Source organism: Pinus tabuliformis, chromosome J (assembly GCF_031772625.1).
Source record: "Pinus tabuliformis cultivar Carrire ecotype Pingquan chromosome J, CPIR1, whole genome shotgun sequence".
In the NCBI taxonomy this organism is placed as follows: domain Eukaryota; kingdom Viridiplantae; phylum Streptophyta; class Pinopsida; order Pinales; family Pinaceae; genus Pinus; species Pinus tabuliformis.
Genome location: NC_142295.1, coordinates 798,773,334 through 798,800,100, shown reverse-complemented (window position 1 = coordinate 798,800,100; position 26,767 = coordinate 798,773,334).

Below are 26,767 nucleotides of genomic sequence, written 5' to 3'. Positions count from 1 at the left end.
GGACTTGACTCAGTTAATTAAACCAACTAATTACAACTCATCCGTATCCTTTAAGTGATGGATAAATTCCTCAATCAATGGAGAAACTATTGCATGTCCCCACATAGACTTCATGTTTGATTTTCTACAACTAATTAACTCATAGTGAATTAATTAATTATTTTAGAAATAGCTGCTAAGATCAAATTCGAATTTTACTTCACTATTTTAGTTCAGGGACTAACTAAAATAGGAATTTATCCCAAACTGCTAAAAATAGCAATGCTATTTTTAGCACTTCCATTTTTCATTCCTTGTTGCTTAGTCCAGCACTGGTACCTGAACTATTATTTTTAGAAGTGTTATTTTTATCACTTCTATTTTTAGCATTTATTGTTGCCATTTTCAACACTCCCTCTCAACAAGAAAGGCTTCAACTTGAACCTGATCCTGAACCTTTGGAATGTTCTGCATGCAACACTTCTCCCAAGTGTGGTCGCTCCAGCAACTCTAGAAACAAAAAAAAACTCCCAACTGACCTCTCTGTTGGGCTAGAAACATACTTTGATGCTGAAGCTCCCTCTACCACTAACAAGTGCTCCCGCTCTAACCTCTGAGCTGTTGCAATACTCCATGCATCTCGCACCATTGCACACCTCTCTGTGCCAACTTGCACTAGTGCAACACTCTTGTGCCTCTCGCATTGTTGCAGCCTGCTAGCTCTGCACTGTCTTGGGACTCCTGCATTGTAGCTCCCTTTTCCGCTCCATCCGCATCTGTCTCTACCCACTCAGTGAGTCCTGCTACTCTTCGTCGGGGCTCCGGTAGCAAATTCGAATCAAAGAGGTTGGGTAGATCAAGGATCCTACCCCTATTCCAACCTTCTTGGGATTGTCACTCCACATCGCCCCACTTCCTTCCTGGAGGTATGGATGCATGTGATCCCTCTGCCCACCTGGCTCAAAATTTCCCCCTACTGGAGGTATCTGCATGAGTGGATGCCTCCACTCTATCTCTTCTTGGCTTCCCTAGTTATGGCTGCTCCACAACCTCCTGAAGCTACTTCACCAATTGTGGCTCCTCCACAATCATCTGAGACTTCTCTTGTGGCTGCATGTTGAGAGGTAATGTCCTCTCCCTCTCAACCACCAAGTCTCCATCAGTTTCCTTGCTTCTCAAGACTTTGCATGCATCTTGAACCTCAAGAGCATACAGGTTCTTGACTCGTGAACCGATCTGCTTCACCTGTCTAGTGATGATGTGTCTAAGGAAAACCTTTCCCTTACTGAAGACTACATCATAGCCTCTATCTTCTAGCATCGCGATTGACACCAAGTTTTTCTTCAGTCCTAGTACATACTTGACACCATTCAAGGTAATGTGAGCTCCATGCTCCCTCTGAAAAAAACTGTGCCTACACCTGAGACACCATACTTTTCATCATTACCCATCGTGATCCACATCTAGAGATACTTCTCCTCCAAGGTACTGAACAAACTCTTGTTGCCGGTCATGTGGAAAGAAGCTCCACTGTCAAGAAACCAACCATTTCCCACCATGGATGACACCATGCATGCAAAAAGTGTGAAATCCAACTCGAACTGTGAGGCTAGTGCCTCACCTTCTGATCCTTCCATGGATCCCTTCTTGGATTTCCTCAATGGACAATTTGTAGTAAAATGGCCCACCTCATGACAATGAAAGCATTACACTTTTGATTTGTCAAACTTCTTCCCACCATGAGAAGAACTCGAATTGGAATGAGAATCCTTCTCCTTCCCTTTCTTTGCCTTACTCACTAAGGCACAATTTTTTTCATCCTCCTTGGATGAAGAAGATCCATCTCTAGTGCTTCTTCTTATCTCCTCCTGCATCAGATCCGACCAAAGTCATTCCCAATCTAGTAGTTTTTCTCTTCCATTAATCGAGTCTTGGTAGCTATGCCAGCTCTTAGGAAGACTGAGGAGTGCAAGACTCACCATGTCATCATCAGCAGTTGTGATCCCTACACTTCCAAGCTCATCCCTGCAGGTGGTGATCTTGTTTAGATATGTAGAGATTGTGTTTCCCTTTTCACACTTGATCTTAAGAATCTTTTCTTTCAGCGCCAACTTCCTCTGATCGCTACTGTTCTGATATAGATCTTTCAATTTTTTCCACATCGAAAATAGTGTCTCCTTCCCCTGGAGGCTCGAGACAATGTGGTCTCGAACTCCCTCCAGGAGGATTCTCCTTGCTCTAGCCACACATTTCTTCCATTCCACTAGTTGAGTAGCATTAGTCAGCTTGGGGACTTCTTGATCAATGAAGTCCTTTAGACTGTTATCCTCTAATACTTCCTCCATGCGATCCTTCCAGGCTATATAATTCAAGCTTCCATCAAGGGAATACTCGAGTCTTAAACCACTGAACTCCATAGGTGAAATTGAGATGTGATAAGAACTTGATTTCTATATTCAGGAACACAAACTTCGAACTTCTCCTTCTTGTATATTGTTCTTCGCCTTGATCACCTTTGCTCTGATACCATGTAGAAATTCCCACTATAGATCAACAGATTATGCAATATACTAAAACACAATACAAGATCTACTTCTACAACACTTTGTGGAAGCTTAATCGAATTGAGCAAGATCAAGAGAACACATATAACTGAGAATGAGAAATCAATCACACATAACACAGAAGAAATATCACGGGGAAAGCCTCAGCCTAAAACCCCAACTCTGTATTATCATACAAGTGGGAAATAGTCAGAGAATTACACAAAGCCTTAGCTTGGAAGCCAACCAGCTCTCAGTATAATCCCTCTGCTGCTCATAGATAGTCAAAGGCATCTCACAAACCTTCTCCTTTTCCCTCCAAGCTTCCTATTTCCTTGCGCAATTTTTCTTGGGGTCTAGTGCTTCCACACATGTGAATTCCCACCTCACAGTGTTCACTTGGCCCAGTAGTAACTGCGCAATCCTAAAGGAGATAAATCCTTCAGCATGGATGAGTTTCCTTTATAGGAAAATATTCATCCAACTGATAGTACACTGTCCCTCCTCTGATCTCAACTGGGTCTCTATATGAACTAACATGCATGAGTTATTTATGAGAGAATATTCAGTTATCTGAAGTGCAGCAGTTACATGCATCCAAGCATTAACTAACTGAACTTACAATTAATTCAACAAACTGTTTGAATTAATCTAACTGGACTTGAATAAGTTAACTGAGCCAACTAATTACAACTCATGCTTATCCTTTAACTCATGGATAAATTCCTCAATCAATGGAGAAAATGTTGCATGTCCCCACATAGACTTCATATTTGATTTTCTACAACTAATTAACTCATGGTGAATTAATTAATTATTTTACAAATAGCTACTAAGATCAAATTCGAATTTTACTTCACTATTTTAGTTCAGGGACTAACTAAAATAGGAATCTAAACTGCTAAAAATAGCAATGCTATTTTTAACACTTCCATTTTTCATTCCTTGTTGCTTAGTCCAGCACTGGTACCTGAACTGCTATTTTTAGCACTTCTATTTTTATCATTTCTTGTTTCCATTTTCAACAAATTCTTAGGCCCAACAACCATTATGAGTGCCTGTGTTCTGCGCGCATTGCGAACTTGTTTCGCTGCTCACAATGTTTCCATAGGATGGGATCTCTCCCTCCCCTGCGATGACATTCATACCGTTTGTCAACATGGTAGTCTGAAGCAGGGCAGGTGCTCAGGGTAGAGATTCTGATGGTGTACATAGATGTCAGGTTTCTTAGAACTCTAGCGGAAACCTAAAAACCCTAGGAGAGCACTCTTCCTACCCTCGTCACCAAAGTTATGTTATTTTTCAAAATAATATATAACCAAATATTAAGTTTAATTGCATGAATAAATAATAATTAAAAAGACTTGCATGCATGAATAATTGAATGATATCCTCTTGGTTTCAAGAATAAATTGTTGGAGTAGTTTAATCTTGGAGAAAACCTCCCTCCACTCGAAGAAGAAACAACAAAGTCAACATTGACTTTTTTGTTGTTTTTTTGGATCGAGGGTGTTTTCCTCCAAGATTATCCAAATCCTAATTTATTCTCTACTAAACAGGGCCAGCCATGTGGTGGAATCTCTCATGGCCTCTCCTCCCCCCCCCTCCCCACACATCAATCTCAATTCCCCAGTACCGTATCTATCTATTGTATAGGAAATAGTTGAAAGCAAGACATTAAGATACATAAAAAAAACAAATAGAAAACATTCATTCTTAAATCCACACAATATTTCATCTCAATAAATTTTATCATAAGAATATGCTTACATAATATGAAGCAACGTCATGTACATAAAGACACATATAGCAATTATTCATTAACATATAACATTCATTGATTAATCATAGACACAAAATACTTCATCTCAAAAAAATTTATCATCAAAAATATATTTTCATAATATGGTATGTGATGTTTCTAATGATATAACTATTACAATCATTTCTTTTTCTTTTTATTTATTTTGATGGCCTGGTCGTGTACTTATGACATTGTCTAAGCTGTCACAAGAGGGGTGGATATATATATTGGTTGCATTTTCTAATATATATTAGTCTAACAAAATTATAACATATATTAGTTGTCAATTCACAACAGTTTGTGATTGTGATGACAATTTAAGTACACATGAGTGTAATTCCCATTATGGGATGTATGAATTGTCCTCCGCGCATTTCCCATCAATGATTATAATCTTGAATGGGCTAGCATTGGTCTGTCATCACCATCTCAAATGACCCGAAAAATGAAAATTTACCATGTATGTAATCATCACTTCACACTGTCTCATAAATGACCCATTCTACAAATTTTATGAATGATTTTTTTGCAGACCATCCTCTCTACCTAGCCTATGATTGATTGTGAGAACAAGTGAACAAAGTACAATTTATAAGTAGGGGATCTTGTCAACAAAGATCCATCAATTTTCCTTTATTCACTTGTTGTCACAATCAATCATAAGATAGGTAGAGGGGATGTCCTTCCATAAATTCATGCATATAATATGTAGAAAGGGTCATCCGTGAGATAGTGTCAAGTGATGATGACATACATGGAAAATTTTCATCTATCGGGTCATTTGAGATGATGATGATAGAACAGTGCTAGCTGATTCAAGGTTATTATAATTATTGATGGGAAATTTGGGGACGACAATTTAGATGCCCCACCATGGACATTACACATATATGTACTTAAATTTTCATCATAATCACAAATTTTTGTGATTGGGCGTTGAAGCAGGAGTAGCTAGCACCTAAATTAGGAGTGTGGTAGTGTATGGTGGAGTGGGATAGGTATACAAATTAGTAGATGGTTGACTTATCATGGACATGGATTGTGTAAAGGCTTAGTTTAACATGAGAATTTGATTATAGGCTCTTGGTGTTTGTAACGGATTTAATTGACTTATACCATGAATTTATCAAATATATGGTATTTTACACCCTCAGTGTATCACAAAAAATATGCTTACGCAATATGAAACAAAATCGTTCTAATTTTTTGCAATAGAAAATTCACAGCTTTTTATTAAGATAGTCTAAAGTTACATGTGCACATGCCATGAGGCATTCAACCTCTTAGTAAAAAATGTGGTACTAAAAAAAATGGGCTCTAAATAAACAATTTCAATCATTTTTTATTATCTTTATTTCTCCTTTTTAACATGTATTTAGCCAAGATGCTTTGATCTTGCCCCCCTTCGGTTGTTGTGGTCTCTAGTGTAATATGTCTTGATGCTGACCTAGTCCTACAAATATGCTGCTACAAGTGGGACTGAGCATCAACTACAATAAGAAAGAAATGTTAAATTCATATTTATAGTTATTATTATTACAAATTTTTTATAAATAAAAAGAGTAGTATAGTGTTCTTTACCTGGTTTGGTAGTGGAGGGAAGCAAAGTACTTTCATATGTGGCCATATGTTCCTCCACTTCTCTAGCCACATCCTGTACATACTCTTGTGTAGAAACAAGGTTATAATTAATACACTATTTGCATTTAAATATTTTTAATTGTATTCCATACTACAATTTTTTTATAACACATGAAATACCTCCAATACCGAGCTGAACATCAATCTCAAGGTTAGATACTCCACCATTGGTAGGCTCATGTGTTGTATGTACATTGCTTTCCTTCTTTTGAAAATCAAGCACATTACTTTATGGCCAAAAATAATAAGAAATATATTGTACAAGTAATGATTTATAAATTCTATTCATTGCTTTGATTTTCCTAAGTGTTATGTTCGATGCTAGAAGATTGTGAAGATGCCAAGCTTGTCCTTCATTCAACCATGAATTGATAGTCGTACGTGAAAGAAAGTTGTAGGTCTTCCTTCGTGGGAGTCTCTTTGAATTGTGCCCCGTGCAATTTTGCATTAGAACATGAATTTTTCTTCTATGTGATATTAAATTAAAATTGTTAACAATTTATAATTTGGATGTAATTTTTTTTATATATATACTTACAATTTTTTAGGCCAGAACAATGTAAACTTTGAAACGGGAACTATAAACTTAAAACGGGAACTCTGGCCAAAAAAGCCCGAAAAAACATCAAAAACAGTGCTAAAAACGAAAAGTGTGTATACTGGAATGATGGTTTTTTTTAAAGGGTCAATTTTGAACATGTTTTAAAAATGGCAGTGAAAACAAAATTTTCGTGCAAAAAACACCTTGAAAACGAAAAAGTGTTGATACTGGAACATTGATTTTTTTTTTAGGGTCAATTTTCAACATTTAAAAAAAAAAATTAGTAAAACCGAATTTTTATGTGCAAAAAAACAGTTGTTTATGAAGAAAAAAACACATTAATGTTTTTGGTAAAATAACATTTTTTCTTTCCTAAGTATAAATTCAACATGTTTTCAACCATAACATGTTAGATACAAAAAAATTAGAATTTTTTCAACCATAAAATTAACAAACCATGACATTATGAACAAATTACATGACTAAATGAATCAAAATGTCATTATTTGTATATTGAATGAAACATACATTATATCTCTAATTTAATGTTGCATTGTAGATATTCTAAACAATAAAAATTATCATAATTAAGACATATAATCCAACAACATAAAAATGACTCAACTTCTGATTTAACACCATATGGAAATCAAAATTTTTATTTCAAGATACGATGCAAACATCAGTTATATAAATTGTCTTAGACAATTATTCAAAATCACTCATATTTTCTTGCACGCCATCAGAATTCACATCTTCAGATGAATGACTGGATGCTGACAAAGATGTTCCATATTCTTCTCTTTCATTAAATAGTGCCCCATCTGAGTCCACATGCATGCCCACCATTTCAGGTTTCAAAATTCTTCTAGATCTACGACTAGTTTCAGCAGACTCCCATCTCAACATTGTTCCTTCTGGTAACAAACTTTTTCAGAATCTCTATCGTCTTGAAGCGAAGAGTTCCTCTCTTTGTTAAATTGAAGTCATAAACAAGTATGTCAACATCCTCTAATTTTAAGATGTCTGTGCGGTGACGCTTTCTATTTGTACCCTTTCTTTTTCTCTTTCCGTCATTTTTTTTGTCAACTACCATCTCTGGCTTATACACACCATTGAATGGGTGTGTATTTGTGGCATACCAATGTACTTCAACACATGTAACATCCTCATTTTTTGTAAAGACCTTTATAACCTTAGCAACCCAGAACGGATAGCCATTGGGATCTCCATCTACTAGCACTGCGATCATGCAACCCTCCTTAATATCCTGTACTAAACCCCTGTAAAGGTCTTCCATGGCTTCACATTGTGCACGAGATCTTCTGGAACCAATATACATCTCCATTTCCTCTGCCTGTGAAGAATTAATAATACCTTGAGATTGTTGTTGTTCAACAATGTTTATTTCCTCATGTTCATTTGACACATTTTGTGGCCAAATAAATGGATTTTTCAAAGGTATATCTTTATTTGTTGTTGTTGAAATGATATCACTTTGATTATTGAAAAATGACTCCCACCAAACTAAATCAACAATGTCAAAGTACTCATATGTATATCTAATACATTTTTTAATTTAGTCTAGGCAATCAGAATAATTTATATCTCTATTCTGTCTGCGTGCATTATGAACTTCACCGAATGATTGTAATAACAACATTTTTGTTGCAAATATTGGATGATCTGGAATGAACTTCAAAAATTCCAAACCCAATGACGGTGCCCATTCTGCAGTAGTTGAATACTTCTTGCCCCATATTAGTGTTTTCCCATCAATTTTTTTGATACGAATTTGATGTTGGAAGCTAATGTCATTAAGTTGTTCAATGCATTTCTCCTCACCATGCGATCCCAGAATAAACCTTTGCATGTCAACAGTTTCTTCCAACACATCAAAAGTAGGCTGTATGATTTCTTAATACATTCAATTAATGATGGCAAGCTCCCAACTTCCTTCCTCCTCAATGTGATTGAAAAATGACTGAACATCTGATCAATATGGTCATGAGTGTGCCCAAAAAGAAGGAAACCAACCTTTACCTTCTGAAAAATTCTCAATTCAACAAGCATGTTTAGATATCCAAAAACAACATGATTTTTGTTTTCACGGCAAGTACTGTCAATTGTAGATACAAAACTTTAGGAAGATTACCAGACCAATGAGAAAGCACATCATGAATTATGGTTCTTGTCAGATTTGCATCATTATGAATATTTGAAGCTGTGAAGTACACCCTTGGCAACATTTTCCCATTGAAGACCATAAAACCGACCAAGTGATACTGAATAAAATTTTCCTCCTGTAAATTTTTGGGTGTGCGAACAAAATGTGGTAAAAGTGTTTTCTTCTGGTCCATACCATCAATTATCAAACCCAAATATTTATTCGGATTATCATAATACTTCTTTTGTTGCTTTTACAACTTTTTCCTTTCACTTGTTTGTTGTTCGCGATGCTCCTGAAGTTCTTTGACAATTGAATCTACACAACATAAAAGAAAGCCATTAAGAAATATGTTTTCATAGCTGATGAATATACAACTTTAAAATTTAAAGTTATGAATGCTTACCTATTTCTGACCCTTCACATTTGTCCCTTTTTTATTTAACAGAAGCACATGTACTGAAAATCCCCATCCTTGTCTTCTTAAGAATACGGACATTGTTGAATTCTTTCTTCCATACCTTCACAAAATATTGATATGTAATAAACCGACCATGTCTCTCAACACCTTCTACATATTATTTGTATAAGTTGTAGATTTCTCGTCTTGAAAAATTATCTCGAATATGTATTGTCTCTTTATTTGGCATACACTCTCCATGCTTTGAAAATAAATCTTTCATCCATGACATTGCAGTATTTGATAATGGCCCAAACTGTCGTTTATGACATACTTTTGAATAAAATGTGGGATCCTTTTCCAAATTTTATTGAATTCTCGAGAGACAAAAATTCCCCATCGAATGAAACATTTTGAAAGCCTTTCTACAGATAAGTAAAGACCCAATATGATAATCATAACCTAACAATGTAGATTGCATGCACCCAACTAAATATGAATTTTGCATGTTTTTATTCATTGACAAATATCTCTTCCTTTTCTCTAATGCAAATTTGAAATCCATATGTTTCAAGAAATCCTTTTGACAACATTCACTTGAAATGAGAGTGCTGATAGAACTTCTTCTCATCAGATATTTTGCTCTACCCCTTGTATAACTAGAACATCTTGCATTGATACGAAAAGGTTTTCTCCTACTCCTCGATAAAATATTTCTTGGAAACATCTCCATCATTGGTTCATCATTAAGAGGAATGTTATCCACACTATGATCAATTGTGCTTTTCAAATACTAACTTGGAGGATATTCTTCATCTTCCATTTCTTCAGTGCTACTGTCAAAGTCCTTAGAATTAGAATAAATGGAAAATTTGACACGATGTTTATTAGATATTCTTCCTCATGTGCATTATCAGTGTTGTTCTCACAGTCCATAGAATTAGGACTACATCAAAAATGTGACTGTTTACTTACTGAAAATGCTACATCTTGTCCTTTGTCACTGCTACCTTTATAGTCATTAGGATTAGGACTAAGTGCTTCATCCTATCCTTCATCACTACTGCTCTCATATTCCATAGGATTAGGATTAAGAGGACACCGTGAAACTCCATTCTTTTGAAATTTTTCATCATGCTCTTCATCACTACTGCTCTCATAGTCCATAGGATTAGGACTAAGTGGACACCGTGACACTCCATTCTTTTGAAATTTGTCATCGTGCTCTTCATCACTGCTGCTCTCATAGTCCATTGGATTAGGACTAACAGGACACCATGACACTCCATTCTTTTGAAATTTTTCATCGTGATCTTCATCACTGCTGCTCTCATAGTCAATAGGATTAGGACTAAGTGGACACCGTGACAATTCATTCTTTTGAAATTCTTCATCATGTTCTTCATCACTGCTACTTTCATAGTCCATAGGATTAGGACTAAATGGACATTGTGACACTCTATTCAATTGACATTCTTCATCACTGCAGCTCTCATAGTCCATAGGATTAGGACTAAGAGGACACTGTGACACTCCATTCTTTTGAAATTCGTCATCATGCTCTTCATCATTGCTGCTCTCATAGTCCATAGGATTAGGATTAAGAGGACACCGTGACACTCCATTCTTTTGAAATTCGTCATCATACTCTTCATCACTGCTGCTCTCATATTCCATAGGATTAGGACTAAGAGGACACTGTGACACTCCATTCTTTTGAAATTCGTCATCATGCTCCTCATCACTGCTATTCTCAGTCCTTAGGATTAGGACTAAGTGGACACCGTGACACTCCATTATTTTGAAATTCGTCATCCTGCTCTTCATCACTACTGCTCTCATAGTCCATAATATTAGGACTAAGTGGACACCGTGACACTCCATTCTTTTGAAATTCGTCATCATGCTCTTCATCAATGTTGCTCTCATAGTCCATAGGATTAGGACTAAGAGGACACCATGACACTCCATTCTTTTGAAATTCGTCATCACTACTGCTCTCATAGTCCATAGGATTAAGACTAAGAGGACACCGTGAAACTCCATTCTTTTGAAATTTTTCATCATGCTCTTCATCACTGTTGCTCTCATAGTCCTTAGGATTAGGACTAAGTGGACACCATGACACTCCATTCTTTTGAAATTCGTCATCATGCTCTTCATCACTGCTGCTCTCATGGTCCATAGGATTAGGACTAAGACGACGCCGTGACACTCCATCCTTTTGAAAATTTTCATCATGCTCTTCATCACTGTTGCTTTCATAGTCCTTATGATTAGGACTAAGTGGACACTATGACACTCCATTCTTTTGAAATTCATCATCATGCTCTTCATCACTGCTACTCTCATAGTCCATAGGATTAGGACTAAGTGCACATTGTGACACTCCATTCTTTTGAAATTCATCATCATGCTCTTCATCACTGCTACTCTCATAGTCCATACGATTAGGACTAATTGGACATCATGACACTCCATTCTTTTGAAATTATTCATCATGCTCCTCATCACTGTTGCTCTCATGGTTCTTAGGATTAGGACTAAGTGGAATCCGTGACTCTTTATTTATTTGAAATTTTTCATCCCCTCTTTCATCAGTGCTGCTCTCATAGTCCTTAGGATTAGGATTAAGTGGAAGAATTGACTTTCTATTCATAGTGGAGTAATTTCTGTTATATTCATCAATATGATTAGAGTTGTTATGCGATGAAAATGTTAATGTTGTACAAAGCGAAACTTCACTATCAGAAGAATCCATCCCTTTCAAATAGAATAGGTTGAATGATACAAATGCAGACTCTCCTAAACATATTATATAGCTTAGAGAATGAAATTTTCCCTCCAAAATGTTTCACCAAAATATTTCCCTCTAAAAACTTTGTTCAATGTATTTCCCTTCATTATTTTATCCTACAATTTATTGAAAAATTTTAACTAAATTTTTTTATGAAATAAATTTTTAAATTTAAAATTGTAAACTAAAACTTTTACCTAAATTAATTTAATAGTTAAAATATATAATATTTACTAAACAATTGAATGTTTTTATTTTATTTTTTATAATACCTTCTAAAACAAATTAATCCCACATTCACCGCGCTATAAAACAATTCCATAATATTCACTTTATCATAGTTTCCTATATCTCCATAAAAAAATTAACTTGTTAATTTTTTTTAAAACAAATTAATCCCACATTAACTGTACAGTAAAACATCTCTATAATTTCACCTATATAATAAATTTCATTATCAGTATTACTCACATCACATCAAAAATTTTCGAGGTTCGTTAAAAGACTTGGAGCAAATTTGTGGAACAGCTACATTGCTATCAACAACATATTCAACGGAGGATTCTTGCATTTGAAAGGTTAGTTAATTTTTTTCTTTGTAAACTTTAAAATTAAATAAGCTTAATGAAGTTTATTTTTATTTTTTTAAATTAAAACTTTTTGTGGACCAAATTTACCCACTACGTCCACAGTGGGCATGGTGGGCCCAGTAATGGTCATGGCGGCCGAACAGGCCTGTAGGTTAGGGTCGATGGGGATGGCTATATGACCCTCCACCCCACCCCGCTGGCCCGTGGGGTGGTGGGCCACAGGGTGGCACGGGGGGGAGCTGCTGTGGAATCGCCCACTACCCCGCGGGCGGGCAGGCCGCCGAGGTGGCGCAGGGAGGAGCTGTCATGGAATTGCCTGCCACCCCGCGGGCAGGAGGGCCGCCGAGGTGGCGTGGGGGCAGCTGCAATAGCTCCCCCCACACCGCCCCAGTAGGTCGCTTGCCCATGGGGTGGCAGGCGATTCATGACAACTCCTCCTCGCGCCACCCCGATGCCCCGCCCGCTCGAGGGGTGGCAGGCGATTCCGGGAATCGCCTGCCACACTGCGGGCAGGCGGGCCACCGAGGTGGTGTAAGGGGAGCTGCGGCAGCTTCCCCCACGCCACCCTGGTGGTCTGCCACCCCGCAGGCGAGCGAGCTGCCAGGGTGGTGCAGGTGGAGCTGCAGTAGCTCCCCCCCGCACCACCCCGGCAGCTCGCCCACCACCCCGCAAGCGGGCGGGCCACCAGGGTGGCATGGGGGGGAGCTCCCATAGCCCCCCCTCTACACCACCTCAGCGACCTGCCTGCCTGTGAGGTGGCGGGCCGCCAGGGTGGTGCGGGGTGGAGCTGCGGTAGCTCCTCCCGCTCCAACCCAGTGGCCCACCCGCCCTTGGGGTGGTGGGGCGATTCTAAGAATTGCCCCACCACCCCGCAAGCGTGCAGGCCACTGGGGTGGCGCGGGGGAGCTGGCCACCCCGACGGCCCGCAGGCGTGCAGGCCACTGGGGTGGCGCGAGGGAGCTAGCCACCCCGACGGCCCGCGGGCAGCCCCTCTGCCCCACCCCGGCGGCCTGAAGGTCCGTGGGGTGGCGAGGCCGCCGAGGTTGGGTGGGGGGCAGTGGTTGGGCCACCATGGTGGGCTAGGGGCCGGAACCAACGGCTTGCTCGGTTGGCTGGCCGATTTTCAGGGTGCGGCGGCAGGGCGATGTATTTTTTAATTTTTATTTTCGAAATTGTTATGGTTTATAAAATTAATTATCATTTATCGTTTTCGTTGTTAATTTAATTTATTATGTTTTTGCCATTTATTGATTTATGTGTGTCTTTTTTCAGGAAAATGGCATCAAAGAAGATTTATGTGAATCTTTCTAGACCAAAGACTCTTAAAGGTGAATCTTCAAAAAACATTGGTGAACGAACCCCACCTGAGCTGATGGCTACAAATATTTCAAGTGCCTCAAATGATAAGAAGATGATTTCATACTAGAAGAAATCAAAAGAAGTGAAACTTCCATCAAAAGTATGATATGTGAAAGAAAGAGAAAGCCAAAATGTGCAGATATATCTATATGTTGATATACCTAATGGTAATGGGATTTATGATGTGATGGAAAGAGTCATAAACATGTGTTCAGTACCGAACAGTGAAGTTGTTTACATACTTACAAAACCGCTCAAGTCACATGAAATGATTAAATACTAGTTATCATATTCATTGTATGACACGAGAGAGATATCTATAAAGTTGTGTAAACAAATTGTAAATGAGATGAACAAAATATCGTAAGTATTGTTATTTATATTTATGTTTTGCGTTCTTGTAATTGTCTCGCTATATTTTTTTAACTTTGTTTTTATTGACATATGATATTTTGTTTGGCAAAATTTTGTTGAAAGTTGTTCAATTAGGTTGGGAGGCATTCATTTCATAGAGCATGATATTATGGAAGTTGTCAACAGTTTCTACTCAGTGTCAGAAGAAGATATGGCAAACAAGTAAAATGTAGTAATTCATAATGCTACAAAACTACATCCAAGGGATTAAAAAAAAAAACCCTAGTGGATAAATCTAGCAAGGCTAGACAAGTTACTTTTGAAGACGAAGAAGTTGAAACTGGCAGTGAAGAATATGCTGTCGTTATTGAGGATGACATTGGAACTGAGAAGTGATGTAAAAGACCAAAAGTAACAATGCCCAAGAATAAATTTGTTACAGTTAATGATGAAAATGTTATAAAGAAGAAAAGTAAAGTTGAACATTTTGAAGTAGTCATTACCAACAGTTAAGAACCTAGTGAAACTTCAAAATAAAGCAGATAAATCATTACACTAGGAACTAATTTAGAGGATGGCATTATCAAAACAAAACAAAATGCCATTCGACAGAACTTGACAAAGAGAAACTTAATTAAGGGTGGTTGTACATTTCAGCTTAATGTCAGAAAAATCTATAAGGAAAGTGAAGGACAATGTCAATATCAAATCAGAAAGCCACACCATTTGCATGTTCACAACTTGAAGAAATTGATGAGGTACAATCCATATGATCATGTGGTTAATTATGTGCTTCTTGTTGATCTAGTTCAAGTTCCAAACAAAGAAGCATTTGATAAGTTAAAACATTTTGAATACAATTACGATGTGCTTGAGGGAACCATTTTGTAGAAGCTCAAAGACAATTGATGGAGGAATATCCTAATAACCCACATTTTGAAAAAATGAAATGTATCATTTATGTTGGTTTATTAGATATAGAAGCAAAGTTAGTGGTATGGGATCATAATTCAGATAATGAATATAGGATGTTTATGACTTTCATCCAAAGGGTTAGATTTATTCATAGTGAATTTGAAGAAAAATGTGGTGGGGATAGGATAAATGTTACTGTATATTTTGAAAGGAATGTTGTATGGAAATAGGCTATCAAATTGAAGAGAAAATCAATTCAAAAGGCGGCAAAGGTGGAAAATTTAGTGATTTATTTAGAGGTGTTGATAACATTTTCTAGTTGGCATTTAGAACTGGAGAGATATGGGAGTTGATTAATGAGATTTTTAGCATGTGGTAGAACATTGGAATTAAAAACCAGAAGGTCAAAAAGTCTAAGCCATTGATACGTAGCAACAGTAAATCAGGTCCTGAAATGATGCAACTTCCAGAAGATATGACTATCACACCTTAGAGAGAATTGTAAGGACTGAAGGACGAAAAACTTGTCAAAGAAATATTATCTCGTGCGAGGTCAGGGGAATTATCATTGGAGGAAAATTCTAAGGAATTTCAAAAGTAAGTTTGTTGAATTATTTTTATTTATTTCTAGATTATAATTTTCTTTTAAATATAGCATATTTTTCTTGATAGTATTTGTTATACATATCATTCTATTAACTTTTTTTACTTTATCTATGCAGTCACAAAGTTTACATGAAAATTCAAGAACAAATGGTTAAATTGTTGAATGAAGATAGTTGGGATGATGTTGTACGCAACTATCCAGATTCAAGTTCTACATCAATATTAAAATTCTTTTATCTTTCATTTAAAAAGGTATGTTGATTTATACATTCATTTTTATTCATTTGTATATTATTTTTTTATTTTATAAAAGATGAATAAGGATGATAATGGAGCACCAGATAGTTTCAGAACCTTTATTGAAAAAATAAAGATCGAAAGGCTAAAGAAGCATCGTCTTAAGAATGTTGAACTTGATCCAACTCTTACTCAATTCATTTGGAATGGGCTAGACACTATTCAATATCAAGTAATACAAGGCGACTGTGAAGACATTGCTAAACTCATACCTAAAAGGGATTATGCCCTAGTTATTGCAGATATTCCCCATGGTTTCAATATTCTAAACATTGACTATGATAGCGACCCTTATACTTATCAAGCTCTTAGTAAAGTGGTTGCGGGATTTCTAAAATTCATGTCATCACCATTATGGAGATTTGTGACATTTTATTCAGACACACAATTGGAAATGTTATTGTCAAGCTTCAAGGGGAAAAAAAATTCAACGATGCAGCTTACATGGTAAGACGTTTAAAATGTATATTTGATTAATGTTAAAAAATTCATTTATGTACAAGTTAATTGAAATTTTATTATTTCATGTTACAGGAAAAAGTCAAATCTTTTTAACCATGAAGATCAACCATTTATAGATGATTGTGAGTTCATCCATATTGATAGTTGGGCAAAAGATGATAGCTATATGTCTATATTTTTAATCTGGTAGATGGAAAGAGTCATAGCCAAATACTAACTTATGATGTTGTTGTGAAAAAACTAACATATGAAGACAAAGAAGCAAAAGGAGAGATAGTTAACATTTATAAAAAACCACAGTTATTTATTAACTATATTATAGACATAAGTTCAAATGAAGGAGATTAGGTTTTGGATTTATTTTCTGGCTCAGGTAAGCTTTATTATATGGAATTGAATTTCAATATGTTATTTATTAATTTATATGTCATTGTACTAATTTACTTCATTATTTCTTTTGTGCTTAATAATTAGGTACAACACTAGCATGTTGCCTTCAAAAAGGAAGAAATTGCATTGCCATTGAAAAATATCCAATACAGTGCAATTTTATTTAGCAGAGAATTAATGCTCTTCAATTTCTTCCAAATGCAATGCAAAAAATTGGGTTGAAGAAAGGGGACTTTAGTGAATCACGTGTGGCAAAAAAGGTAAAGGAACCCTAACCACCATTACATGGAATGATTGGAAAGGCATACATTGGGAGATTCGCAGACATCAAAGATCCATTAGAGGAGGAAAATGATAAAAATGAAGCAGAAAATATTGTGGAAGAAGACAATGATGAAACTCCAGAGGATGAAGAGTTTGGATTACGTGACATTGTTGATTAAATTTAAGTTATGCTTGAAAATCAAGCTCATTTTTTGTAACTATTAATTAGTTATACTTGTAATGTTTTGACTTTGAAATTTTATGAGAAGAATAAGCACTCAATTAAGGTTGTTATGCATTCAATATTTGTATTATGTGATTTTTGCATTAATTTTTATGTTAATCATTATTTTTTGAAAAAAACAGCGATTATTATTATTTTTTGACATGAAATTCATTAAAAAAAACTATTATTTATTCATTTTTAGTTAAAATTTTCCTATAAAAATTGTGATTTTGACATGTCATCGCTAGCAAAAAATTACAAAAAATTATCAAAACGTGTAGTTTTTTAGTTATATTTATGTTTAAAATGGTTATTTTTTTGTCGATTGTTAAAAATTATTGTCTTTTAGAGGCAATTATTTCATGTGGATTGAAATATTAATTAATGATGTATAAATATGTAGAATATCGAAAATTCAAAATATCGATCTTCTTCTTTAAATATGCAAAACAATAAAAACCTCACTACAAAAAAAAAATTAAAATAAAAACAAGAAAATATGAAGAAGAAGACCACTTCAAAAATTATGAAATTTAGAAAATAATTATTTACATTTCATACATTAGAAAATTTAAAGTAAAAAAAATAGGTCTTTTAAAAAAAGGGCCTGATGCAGAATTACAACTTTTTAAAATCAGCATGAAAATCACTACCATTCTAAAACGTAATATACATAAAAAAAAATTGAAGTGCCAAAAACTATGCTCTTAAAAAACATATGTGTTCTGCATCACCCCTTTTCAAAATCGGGTCACTTTTTTGCTATCTCTACGAAACGGGTAACAGTGTCAGTTCCTATTTCAAAGTTTACATTGTTCCAGTTTCAAGTAACCACTTGGGCCAAGATGATGTTGCCCATGTTTAGTTATTCTAGCCTGTGTGGATTTGGAAGTATATGGGATCCTATATTTAAAACATTAAGAAAACTAATTATATGTCATAATGATGATAAAACATCATAATTACATTATTAAATGTGTGTCATACCTTCCTGGTCTAGGTTGAGTCTTCCCTACTTTTCGAAGTGCCTTCTCTTGTGCATTTGCCACGATCACTCTCCACTCCATCTCTGGAATCGATGGAGGTCACTCATATGACCTGGCCCTTTCCAATTGAGACCTATACTAGTGCCACAAATATTTTAAATGTAGGTCCACCTTTGAGGTAACTCCAGCTTTGTTGAAGGTACTGTCACCGAATAGGCGAACCATCCTGTTAATAAGTTCCTTTTTTAGCTTGGAACTTTGGGATTTTGTTATGCAACCAGCTCACAAAAAGATAGAAAAGATAGATCAATGACTTAGAAATCAGCCTCTTCAAGGGGGAAACCTCCTTTACATGACACAAATGAACAATTCTTCGATGATACAAATGACAAAACCTCCTTTCTATATATAGGAGTCTAAGGGGTCACAATATAACCAAAGCCGACATAACAATAATAATATAAGGGCACATAAATAACAATAGTGGGCTTCTATGGGGCACAATAATAAAAATATTGGGACAATGGGGGCACAACAATAACAATAAGGGATACAATGACAATAGTAATGGGGGAATCACTAGTATTATAGGGACTTAACATATTTCCAGTTTGTGTGAATCATCGGCCCAAATATTTCCAAGGTTATGTCATATAACACCTATAACATACATCATTTCCTACAAAATGATATTATCATTAGTTCAAAATAATCACAAACTATACGTTAATTTCATTTAGGTTGTACTTAATATTTAAAACACTTCTTAAATACCTGGAAGTTTTTGTATTTTCATAGGGAGATTGTCATCATTTACCAAAAACGTGATCAGTAGTGATCCCATGCTAGTAACATGGGAAGATCCAGGAAAGATCATTTCAAATTGAGAAATTGTATCATGCTCTACATCCACAACATCATGTGTAGATCTTGATGTACGTTGATCAAGGGGTGCAGATCTTGCTATGGGTGGTTCAAAAGTTGTATTGATATCAATGACCAGTGACTCACTCACAAGTGAAGCATCGACGCTGCTACCAACATCGTCCCATCCCATAGTCGTAGCATGAGGATCGAACTCCATAAAAAAATCCTATAAAATAAAGATTTTGTTTACAAAGGATGAGATAGCTAAATCATAAAAAAATAATTGGGATAATTAAATGAGTTTCTCACCCCATACAGACGAACTTTTTGCAACAAGGTTTTGATTTCACCTTTTATTTCATCTGTCTCAGGCTCAATCAGAACTAATGAATTAAATTTCTTGGTTTGTTTGAATTTAAGATTCCTTATTTCTTGCATTGGATCAATAGACAAAAAAATGCATCATCAGTAAGCTCTTCTTCACGAGAAACTGTGGAATGCTCTAAGGCTGGTGCCTCCCCTTATCACCATGTTTATCAAATAAGTGTAATTTGTAATTCATCCACAATTAATCATCATTATATTAATAAGAAAAAAAACTATTTACATATGTCTAAATTTATATATAAAATTCAAATGGTAAATGACAATCATAACATACCATAGACATTGCTTACATGTTTGGTAAAATTGAATACATACTGCCCCCATAATAGAAATATTTGTATTTATTCTATTAAAATTTTAATCAATTAGCAACTCTTCCCTTGCAACTATTGATTTAATGGCACATACGAATACATGGTTTCCTTCACTTCCCTCAAATATGAAATTGGGTTGCTTATTTGTGGTGACGAGTTGTGTACTATTTATAAACCCTGCAATATTCCCCATTGTTTTTGGCCTTCCATCTATATACATGTTGGTAATTTAATTTATCTTAAATTACTTCATAAATTATCGACCAGGGCTTGTAAACTGATGAAGTGTATGTGCACCATTTGTGCTAGGGTTCTTTATTATGTGAGTAATTTTCAAATTAAATTAGGATGTTTTCATGCACGTGTTTTAACTAAGAATCACTCAAAGTAAAAATATTTCCACTCTTGCAAGAAAGGAAAGTATCACATTGACATAAATAAAGCTAATATGAAGTGCAGGAATAAATATCACTATAGAAAAATTTAATCTAAATCTTCTTCACACTAACAGAGATAAAACTTTGAAAGAAATTATAGTTCTAATGGAAATTTCCAAAATCAAATGATTCTACTTTCTATCTATCAACCAAAATTTACATGTGCTTAATAAATCCATTTTATTAATTTCTTCATCCTTCACACAACGAGATTAAATTTATGAAATAAATTCTACAAAAAGAATTGTACAAAAAATTCTATTACAAAATATATAAAAAATTCTATCTTTATTGTTACTAACGTTCTTCTGAAAATCAAAGTTATAATCACTATGATAACTTAATCCTATGAAACAAAAAGCTTAACCAGAAGTAAAAACGAAACCTTACAGCTCCGAGGGATCCCTCTTGTGAGTGTAGGTATACAAATATCAACAGAGATTTTATACGCACAACACAGTGGAATCAAGATCTTGATTAAATGATTGCAAGGAGTTTTTAAAATAATAACCAGCCATGTGTATCATCGTGTCGAGGGACAAGTTTTATAACCTCCTTTGTAAAACTGTTTGGAGATTTCTAATCCTAACCTTCTCAACAAAACATCTTAAAATAACATCATTTAAATAAAATAATGATTCTTCATGATTTTCTATTGAAGAACAAAATCATGAGGTAAAATATCAGCTTCGATCAATGATCTTCTCACTCGCCTGATTTGTCTTCAGTCTTTGCCCCTGGGTTGACTTCCATGTTGACCTTCTCATATGGGCATCCTTATCACCTTTCCAAATCAGAGGAATAGGTGGACATCATTATGTCGGTTTCCAACTACCTGTTCATATGATTCGTTCCTCAATTGATGTTTCAGAACCTATACGTTCTTCAAGTAAGATGCATAATCGACTATTAGCTGCAAAATCGATGCAATTCGGTAGCTTGTGCAAATATTAAATCAAATTATAAAGAAACAATGGAACTATGAATAAAATATGATTAAATACGTGTTTTTTCCAATAACCTTTCAATATGACACTTAATTGGAGTTATTATGGTCAAAAAGGAAGAGAATGGAGTTTAAGGAGGGTGTAAAAAAGGAACAGGTTTTGTCTTCAACACTCCCCCACACAAAATATATTACATGTCCTTATGCACAAAATATCAAAATTGTGTAACCCACTTTGTCACTGAGCTACTTCTAAGGCTTGAGAAAGAACATATAAATTAGTATTCTCTCTTTTCTAGAATTGGTTTCCATCCTTGGTTTCTTCATTAAAATCCTGCATTGCAAACTTCTGATCTTACTCCTTAGAAGTTTATTTTTGGTCTTTAAATTCTTGTTTTTATTGTACCAGTGGCAAAGATTGAGGAGAATATTATCGTTTTGAGTTATTTGAATGTCATTTTGTACCTTCATTTCTTCATGTTCCTGCTTTAGATACTTATTTAACACTTACAGTTCACAAATTTCCTAGTTAAGAGTATCTTCAATTCTAGGTTCTTCTGTAGTGCTGAAAATGAACTTCTTCATTTATAATTTCTTCTTGATTTGAAGATGAATCAACAACTTTTTCTTTGGATTTTTGTTTAAGAAATTCTATATAATCATAGATTTCCTGTTGGACAAGGTTGATTTCTGGGGTCTTTCTTATTGGACTTGCAATTGGTGATGGTATTCTTGGTTCTTCTTCTTCTTCTAAATCAACAAAACCTGGAGACTGTTTAATGGTTGATTTCATAAGTCGTGCACTTCTTCTTGATGGTTTTTTAGCAGTGAGAACACACTTTTTCTTGCTAATTTTTTCTTGCTTTGTTCCTTCTTTTGATGGGCCTTCATCTGTACTGACGAATTTATTCTTTATAAGATTTTCTAAAACATTTGCGAGAGGGGTTTCATCATCATAATCCTTCTATGTATGCCTATCTTGCTGTATTTCTTGTGCATGTAAATCTTCTTTTTGAAGCTTAGGGTTTGAGGTAAATTTCCGTCGACTTCTTCTTATTTTAGAACTGGGTTCTTCTTTCTCAACTTCTTTAAAATGATTTTCAAACCAAAAAGTCCTCCCAATTATCTTCTTTACTCCTCAAATGAGATTCAATCAAAATTTTTACTAACCCTTGATGATAAAGATCATCATCAATAAATTGTATTTTCCTTTGGATGTTATCAGCCATTTTTCTTAAACTATAGACTAGGAAAAATGTTAAATTGATTTCATTTCCATCAATATGCATCAACAATCGAGCATGGTAGAAGAAAATATTCCCAAACCTACCCTCACAGGTTATAAACTTCTGAATGAATAATAAAGAAAATTAATTTAATTTACTTTTTAAAGTTATTACTGGAATTCCTTTCTTGAAAATGGAGATGTCCATACATATGCTTTTAAGGAAGATATCCCGCTCTTTTTCTTTGATTTTTCGGTTTTTAAACCAACTTTCCCCATTTCTTGGTAATCCTGTAGCTTTTGCCATAAATGACTCTGTCAAGACGAATTTAATATCTCCAATTTTTGCTTCTATCCAATCCTAGGCCTAAGCAAACAACTTTGTGACCTCCTTTTCATGCCCATTGAACTTCTCAAACAACTGTAACCATCGTTCCTGCTGCAATTGTTGCTTCTCTTGTGGATTGGCTTCAAGAAACTTGGTCCCATTTGGCTCAGAATGCACAATAACTCCCATGTTGAGGAATTTTTAGTCCTTAATTGCCCTTTTTTACAGAATTATGGAGTTTTGGTAGTAAGGACGAGATTTGGGTAGCAGTTGAGATTTTTTCGGCAAAGAAAAATAAAACAGAGCTAAAGGAAGTGGGATATGATACGAATAAAATGAGATGGGATACAGAAAAAGTGGAATGATATACAGAGTAAGTGGAATTAGTTCAAATGATGGAAAGGTTTTAATGACATTTTCATATCTTGTGATAAGACATGATTATAATTTTTTTTATGAATTGAATCGTGAGAACCAATGTCATGTCGTGACAAGGGTAATCATTATGTGATATGGAAGAGACAATTGTTATTAGTTTTAAAATAATCATCTATTTATACCATAAGTCAATGTTTTTTTAATATTTGACTAATAATTACATACCTTTCATTTCGCCTTACTAATTTGTTCTTTTGTAGGTTACATTGCTTTAGCTACGATCTCCATTCAAGTTGCTTTGGCTGTAATTTGTTAAGTCAACTACGAAATTTCATGAGAACTGCAAATTATTGACAATTATGTAGTTTTTTTATTTATGCAAAAGAGGAATAAAAGAAATGGGACAAAAATAGGGAAATTAAATAAAATCTAGGCTGCCAAGAATTCTTGGTTTTGAACTTATATTTTTTTGTATAAACATGCCAACAATGTTGATTTTCATGTATATATATATATATATATATATATATATAAGAAAGTATAAATCTAAGTTGGAGAGGAAGAAAAATCTTCCCTAACCAACCTCAAATCAAGATTATCTTGCAGATTTCTAATAAACTCTTCCTTTGTCAATGGTTTATGATATGTTTGTAATCTATGACCATTTACAGGAAAGTTAATTTTTCTTCATCAATGGTTTTAATTATGACTGCTCCATTATCAAAGAAAGTTTCAATCTCATAAGGACCAAGCCAATTAGTTTGAAATTTTCCTTGAATTTTTTTAAATTTAGAATAAAAAGGTAATGCCCAATCACCCGGCTGGAACTTCCTATCTTTGATCAACTTATCATGCCATCTAGACCTTTGATGTTGAATTGTGTTGGTTTTGTGAATAAAATGTTGTCATATCTCATCAAGTTCATTCAATTGCTCCATTCTTTTTTTGTCTTCTGATAGATCAAGACCCAATTTGACTGTTGTTTTGAAGGTCTTTATTTAGAACTCAATAGGAAACATGACTTTCTTCCCATAAACAAGTTCATAAGGAGTATGCATTGATGTGTTTCTCCATGTGGTACGAGATGTCCATAAATATTCTGGAAGCTTTTCTACCCAATCCTTTCTATGCAGATGTACAGTTTTGGTAAAGAATTGCTTCAAGTAATTTATCAGTAGCTTTGACTAGTCCATTTGCTTGCGGATGATATGGAGTTGATTCTCGATGTTTGATTTTGTATTACTCCATTATCTTTTGCACCAACTTGGATGTAAATTGAGTATCTTGATCTATCACAATTTCCCTTGGGACACCAAAATGAGTGAAGATATCCTCAAAAATAAATGAAACTATAGCATTTTCAATAGCAAAAAGGAAGTGATTTAGTTTCTACCCATTTTGTGACATAATTTGTACATACAAGGATGTACCTTTTTTTCCTTGATGGTGGATTGATTGGAACAACAAAATCCAAAGCCCATTTTTCAAAAGGTTTAATAAGTACCCAAGGTTGTACAGGCATCTCATATGAAGGAATAGGATTTCCCATTCTTTGACAACTATCACATCTCTTAACATAATATATGGCATCTCTAAAAGGAGAAGGCCAATAATATCCTAAGAGAAGGATTTTATAGGCAATTCTTTTGTTGGCTTCGGGGGTCCTAACCTAGGTTCCGTGTTAGTTGCGCCAACCAACAAAACCCTACACTGCTGGCCCTTTCAGCAACAACCCATGTAGTTCAGGCTGTAGTCTCACCTGAAGTAGTATGGGGGGATGCTGGAACCAAGTTTCCGCATCTAGAGATCAGTGTGATGTCTTTTAGCAACTTAGATTTGTGTTCACGCAGATCTATAAGCCTCTAGGGCTCAGTACTGCAAATCTATCTAAATAGTCTTCAGACCTTCACGAAGGTCAACGATTGATCTTTTTGGAACCTTAACAATCTATTCATCCACTTACATGCACTAGAAAATGACCCTGGATCTGAGCTCGTGTAGATCTACTTAAGTATTAATAAACAGAGCAGATAATTCATCAAAGTCTTCACAGAATTACATAAACATGCTTGCATATATCTTCTAACAACTATTCAATAGAGTCATGCATCATTAGATCAGTATTTCATAAACATATGATTCATTCACAGCATAAATTGCAATCATAAATCAACAGAAGTAAATAGATGAACACAGGAATTATTCAACAATCTTCTTTATTGATCTTCAATATGGTATTATAGATTCAATACTACCCTTCGCACTCAACTACAGGGGTCCACGCACTCATCCACATACTCGCGGACTCAACCCAGGCCTCTGTGCACTCAACTGCAGATCCTTTGTCTCCCATTAGAACCACTTTTTTGTGCTAAGACTTCTCTTCTATTTTCCCATTATATCTCTCATTATTTTCTTAGACTCTCTAGAACACGCCTACTTATAGCTTTTTACATACAATCCCATGGTCCACGGACCATGGGTGGATCTCAAAACCAACTCGACTATTACATAAACAAGGGGCTAATACCCCTTTCACTCCTAACCGTCTACGCGCTCCGCATCCACAAATCGTGAAGACTTTACATATTTTACAAAAATTACATCAAAACTTGGGTTTTTAACCCCAAATCTGACCCAGGGGACCCCATCCCAACAGGACCCCCAAACAAAGATCATGACTTGCCCTCAGGTCACTCAGCTGGCGCTGTGATCTTGCTGCGAAGATCCCCTAGCTCCACCTACACTATGGAAACATCAGCAACGCTCTACGTAGCTGCCTTCTTGACTTCTTCCACTATCTATTCTGTAATTGGTCCTTCTATGACCAACTTCATCGTCTACTGCATTTGTTGCAAACTTGTGAGCTTCTCGTGAATGTTGGTCATGACCTGGAAAGATTCGTCTAACCAGGGCCCCAACCAAGCCTTAAGTAAGGCATCCTTCTTCTATGCTCCTTTGACTCGCGCAAGGATCTACTTCCCTTCCTGCAACTTGGCCAAGCGTTGTGCTAGGGTAATGGAATGTATCATTTCCCAGACTTCATCGTACTATTTCTACAGCTTCTGTACCTATGTATTCAATACCTGTAGGGGTTGGGTCTTCTTTCAGAGTCGTCACCAGCTCCATTTCCTGCTCAAATAATGTCAGGTATTCAGCGACTGCGACATCCAAAGTGGCCATCCCTTCTTTTATGGCGGCTCCGCGCTTCTCCCTGACCTCGAGCAGAGCTGTAGGTTGCAACATTAGCTGCATCTCAATTATTTTCATGTTGAGTTCGAATTGAACTTGTCAAACCTCTGCCTTTGCCTCATGCACTCTAGTAGCTAATTTTATAACCTTTGCCTATGGCTATGTGTCCTCGGGAATATGAAGTTCAGGCACAGTTCTGCATGCCTCTGCAACTGCAGACTCCAGCCAGGAACTCTGTGCCTGTGGTGTTTCCTTTTCTTCTAGAATCTATGTCATCTTGGTGAACAGTTGTCGATTATTCACCTTTCTCTCGCTGACAGCACTAAGTTCTCGTTGTTCTCGAAGGCGAAGCTCTCTCGTAATTACATGTAA